Source organism: Hemiscyllium ocellatum, chromosome 19, assembly GCF_020745735.1.
Source record: "Hemiscyllium ocellatum isolate sHemOce1 chromosome 19, sHemOce1.pat.X.cur, whole genome shotgun sequence".
NCBI classification, from domain to species: Eukaryota; Metazoa; Chordata; class Chondrichthyes; order Orectolobiformes; family Hemiscylliidae; genus Hemiscyllium; species Hemiscyllium ocellatum.
In genome coordinates, this window is record NC_083419.1 from 32,245,623 (window position 1) to 32,251,622 (window position 6,000).

The following is a 6,000-nucleotide window of genomic DNA, read 5'->3' on the forward strand; positions in this document are numbered from 1 at the left end:
GGGACGAACCTCGACAAATACCACTGCATTCCTCTCCAGACTTCCTCTGCATAGGCACATTCCAGAAGGAGGTGTGTGACAGTCTCGTTCCCCCCCGCAGCCGCTTCGAGGGCAGCGTGCGCTGCGGCTGAGAGTCCGGGCGTGCATAAATGATCTCATAGGTAGACCCCTTCTCACCACCAGCCAAGCCATGTCTTGGTGCTTTTTGGAAAGTTCTGGCGATGAGGCATTCTGCCAAATTGCTTTGACAGTCTGCTCAGGGAACCACTCGACAGGATCCGCCCTCTCCTTTTCCCGAAGGGTCTCAAGGATGCTACGTGCTGACCACTTCCTGATGGACTTGTCGTCAAAGGTGTTTTTCTTCAAAAATTTCTCCACGAAGGACAGGTGGTACGGAATGGTCCAACTACTCTGAGCATTCCGCGGCAGCGAGGCCAGGCCCATCCTTCGCAACACCGGGGACAGGTAGAACCTCAGTACGTAGTGACACTTGGTGCTTGTGTATCGGGGATCCACGCACAGCTTGATGCAGTCACACACAAAGGTGGCCATCAGGATGAGGGTGGCATTGGGTGTATTTTTTCCCCCATTGCCCAGATCTTTGTATAGCGAGTCCCTTCGGACCCGGTCCATCTTTGAACTCCATATAAACTGGAAGATGGCCCAGGTGACTGCAGCGGCGCAGGTTCTGGGAATAGGCCAGACCTGTGCCACATACAACAGCAATGACAGTGTCTCACACCTGATGACCAGGTTTTTTCCCGTGATGGAGAGCGACCGTAGCCTCCATCTGCCCAGTTTCTGCCTCACTTTACTGATACGCTCCTCCCAAGACTTGGCGCACGCCCCAGCCCCCCCGAACCAAATACCCAGCACCTTCAGGTGGTCGGTCCTGATGGTGAAGGGGATCGAGGATTGGTTGGCCCAGTTCCCGAAGAGCATGGCCTCGCTCTTGCCTCGGTTTACCTTGGCCCCTGAGGCCTGTTCGAACTGGTCACAAATGCATCACAAAAGCGGATCCGAGCAGAAAACGGAGACGTCATCCATGTACAGGGAGGCCTTAACCTGCAGGCCCCCGCTGCCAGGAATAGTCACCCCTCTCAGGCTCGCATCCTTCCTGATGGACTCGGCAAATGGCTCTATGCAGCATACAAACAAGGCAGGAGAGAGACGGCAGCCCTGCCTGACTCCAGATCTGACTGGGAAGCTATCTGATTCCCACCCATTGATTGAGACTGCACTGATGATGTTGGTGTAGAGCAGTCTGATCCAATTGCAGATTCCCCCCCAAGCCCATTTTGGAGAGAACATCTCTCATATACCTGTGTGATATCCTGTCAAAGGCTTTCTCCTGGTCCAGGCTGATCAGGCAGGCGTCCAACCCTCTGTCCTGCATGTAGGCGATTGTATCCCTGAGGAGTGCGAGACTCTCAGCGATCTTCCTGCCCGGCACAGCACAGGTTTGGTCAGGGTGAATCACCGACCCCAGAGCAGACCTGACCCGGTTGGCGATTACCTTTGACTGGATTTTGTAATCTGCATTCAACAGTGTAATCGATCTCCAATTTTTGAGTTCCTCCCTCTCCCCGTTCCGCTTATAGATGAGGGTGATGATGCTTTTCCTCATGGATTCGCTCATGGTACCCGCCTGAATCATATTGACATACACCTCCAGCAGGTCCTGGCCAATCAAGTCCCACAGAGCGGAATAGAGCTCGACCGGTAAGCCGTCACTTCCGGGAGTTTTATTCTTATCGAAGGACTCGAGGGCCTTGGTCAGCTCGTCCAGAGATAGCGGCTGGTCCAGCCTCTCAGCTCGGACATTGCATTGCATTGTTACATGGAACCAAGTGTAACCAAATTCCAGTTCCTACTGACAAATTTACTCTTCCAGGTTGCTTTAACACACTAGGCTGAACTGGTCAATCGTCAATGGTGATACAAAATGCTACAGATCCACTTGCTGTCAATATTTACAACTATTTAAGGATTTTGCGAAGATTTATAGCTCGGGTTGTGGATGCAACTGTTAGTTTGCCCACTGAGCTGGTTGGATTGTATGCAGATGTTTCATCACGCTACTAGATAACATCATCAGTGTGACTTCCAATGAGGTGTTGTTGTACTACTCCTCCTTTTATCTGACCCGGTCTGTTATGGTGGGTTGTGTCATTTCCAGTTCTGCTCTGCAGTGTCTGGTATACAGGATCCATTTTTACATTTCTACAATCACATTTACAACTGATTCTGCCATAAAGGATTGCCTTAGTTTGGACTTTTGTTCATGAATTAAAATAAACTCAAAGAGACAAACTAACCCCCTACTAAGAAAAAAAGTCACTAAAATATAAGCAAATGCTGCAAATCTGACCTCGAGTTTGGATCTCAACAGAAGCCATATTCAATTTGAAATGCTAACTCGGTTTTTCTCTCCACAGTTGTTGTCAAATCAGCTGACCTTTTCCAGCACTTGCTATTTTTATTTAACAATAGAGATTCATTGGTCAATAGACAACTAACAAGTTCAGGCTTGAGGCTTCACTGAGTGGATAACTCATTGTATAAATGCTTGAATTGACATCATCCTCAGCTCAGATAAACACACTAGCACATGAAATGGTTGTTCCACTGAGTGAAGTACAGAGCTTTATTAGAAGCTGTTTACAACTCCACAACCCAAGGATTATGAACTGAGCCTTCTGGAGTCTGATCTGGATGTTTCAAGAAGGACTCGCTTCCTTCCTTATGAGTGGGGTATTCTGCTTGTTTGCTCCAAGGAGCAAGTTAAAATGGGGAAGCACCTTTTATTGTTTTTTTTAACCAGGAGAGGGGAATTATAACTTGAAGCTGCTTTTGTGCTGAGGTGAAGGTCTTTATTCTGGTGCAATGTGTGTTTTACATAAACTAGTGCATCATTCAGGATATTAGAAGTGTTACATGCTAGTATTCCACGTAAAATTTAACAAGGTTAAATGTTTGGTCTGGTACCTGCAAATGTGAGGAATATGTTTGAGATTTTATCCTGGCAATTTGGAATTGAATATTGATGATGCCCAAATGATATAAAATAAAGACTATAGATGTTTGGATTCTAATGTCAGACTTAGTACTTGGGCTGTCATGGACCAAACTAGTTTTAAAGACAGACCAAAAATGCTGACTTAAAAGGAGCCACAGACATAACCTAACCATTCAAGTGGCTCAGTTACAGAAAACCAATGAGGATTTTTTTTTTGTTTTATTTGTTTAAATGATGTGGGTGTTGCTGGCTTAGCCAATATTTATTGCTCATCCATTATTGCCCATTAGTGCTGTGGCTCTGGAATCACAGAGGGTGAGACCAGGTAAGGAAGACAGATTTCAATCCCTAAAGAACATACTGAAGCAGATGGTTTATTTTACTTAGTAACCATCAGACTAGCTATTTTTATTCAACTCAAATTTCATCATCTGTCACATCCCTAGGACATGAACAAAGGTGTAGTCATGGAGAAAGAAATGGGAAACTAAATGCTTTCTAGGCTTCAGATAATTCCAAAAAGGATAAAATCTCAAACATATTCCTCATATTTGCAGGTACCAGACCAAATATAATTTAGCCTGTTATAAGCATGAATGATGATCTTAAACTATTTATTGATATTGCTTTTTGCACACACAGAACTGCTCAGCTAGTCACATCTGTAATTTTGTTTGGGTTTTTTCAAATAGATTGGTTGGAGGGCCCTACCCTTGCACCAGGAGGCCAGGGTTCAAATCCCACCTGCTCCAATAGTGTTTAATATCACCTTTGAGCGGGTTGGTTAGAAAATATCTCAACAAGGATTTGGTTGAGTATGGTACTTATTCTGCCTAAAGTTACAAATGGAAGGAACATGTTGTTTGACTCAATCAGCAGATCACTTGAAGATATTGGTTAATGTGCTTGACATTGCATTAGCAATAAAATTCATAGGAGGCATCATTCAATTGTGCATTCACAGAAAGTCTTTATAAAGAACTACACCTTAGATGTGCAACATGTGGAGTAGAAACAAAATACATTGTGCTACACATACAAAAGATACTTATGATTTATGAATTTTAATACTTGAACAGGTTTCTAATGCTTAAACAAACCTTTTTGATTATACATCGAGATTCTCACTGGTGTGTATTGTGTCCCAAATACTGACAGCATTTACATTTCCTGTGACTCTTAAGATAGATGCTTTAAGTGGAAACTTCCTATTGCTTAGTTGTGGAACCTTGGCTCAGTGATAGCACTCTTCCCTTTGAGTCAGAGGTGATTAATCAAGACGCAGTCCAGAGAATTGATCGTGTCACACAGGCTAGCATTTCACTGCAGAAGAGAGAGACTGCTACACTGTTGGAAGTACTGACTTTCAAATAGGATATTCAAATAAGGTCCTGTCTGCTTACTCACGTGAGCAGGGGGATTTTGCTCATGATTTGTCTTACATTTCATTCATCAGCCAATATCACTGGAAGAGGCCATTTGTCTGATTAAAGAATCTTACTGAGCACAAATTAATTTATGATGCTTTTTCATTGCAACAAAGACGGTACTTCAGAAGTGCAATGGACTATTTTGTGGACAGGAAAAGGTATGATACACAGGCAAAGGTACTTCTTTTGAAAGCCAAGAAGTTGATGCCCCATGGAATGTGTTTAAAGCAGCTGGCAACCTTGCACAAACTTGAAGATAATTGAACATACTTAATACTAGAAAAGGATAAAAAAGTGGATAACTTTCTGCAAGGAGCCATCTTCAAGCGACTGATATAAAGACAGGGTACATACAATATTGTAGTCCTGGAACATGTAACATGGTATACAAAATTGGCACAGAGATTGAGTTTTGAACTGCTGTGTATAAGAAGAGGAACGCAAATGTTCCAAACTATTGAAAAGATGTTAATAGCTACTGCAGACCACTGAAAAGGAACTTATATGAAGCAGGTGACAGCTGAATCATTAGGTGAGTCACACAACAGCTGTAACCTTGCTTTTCCCACAAAGGTCAAAATAAAAGGCAATGTGAAACACAACTGGCAACTTTTCCATTCGCAAATGGCAACACCGTGAGACTGTAACAGATTTAATAAACCAGAGTAATTATGAATAACAAACCATCACTGTTGTGGAGAGACTGTTATAAACTGTATTCCATGCCAAAACTCTCCAAAGAGCAGAAACATGAGACTGCAGAAATATTGATAACTTGATGGCATGCATTGATCCTTAATGTGAGTGCTCAACATGTTTTCAACATAGAAACTCAAAGTGACAATGTTAACATTGACGGAAATCCAAAGAACTGCAGATGCTGGAAATTAGAAACAAAAACCGAAATTGCAAGAGGAACTCAGAAAGTCTGGTAGCATCTGTCGAGAGTGAAATAGTATTGATGGTTTGGGTCTTGTATAACTCTTCAGAACAGAGAACTGGAGTGAAGAAGTATCATACCAGATTCAAAATGTTAACTGTTTTTCTCTCCCCACAGATGCTGCCAGACTTGCTGATTTCCTCCAGCAATTTCTGTTTTTGTTTCTGAACTATCATTCTGATCACTTAACCTGAATGATCGCACCATTGTTCGACCATTCTCATATTCAGGTCACTTAATCTGAACTGTCAACATATTTTTTTCCATCCTCACTCTAGACCCATTACTGCTACATTGGCCACCACCAGACTAAAGCATAGATGCTGTCCCCTCCACATTTCACTTCAGCTCTGATGAAGAGTCATCTAGACTTGAAAAGTTAGCTTGCTCTCTCTCCATGGATGCTGTCTGACCCTCTGTGATCTCGAGCATTTGTTGTTTTCAGTACAGCTTCCAGCATCTGCTCCTACTGTTGAATTTCTTCTGCATTCTCTGCATTTGGAACTGAACATCTGAGCTTGACACACTCACAGAGAACAAGCAAGTTTGTGTCAATGTTAATAGGCAGCCCAGACTCTAAGCAGCTCAAACCTGTCACTATGTTAAACCTG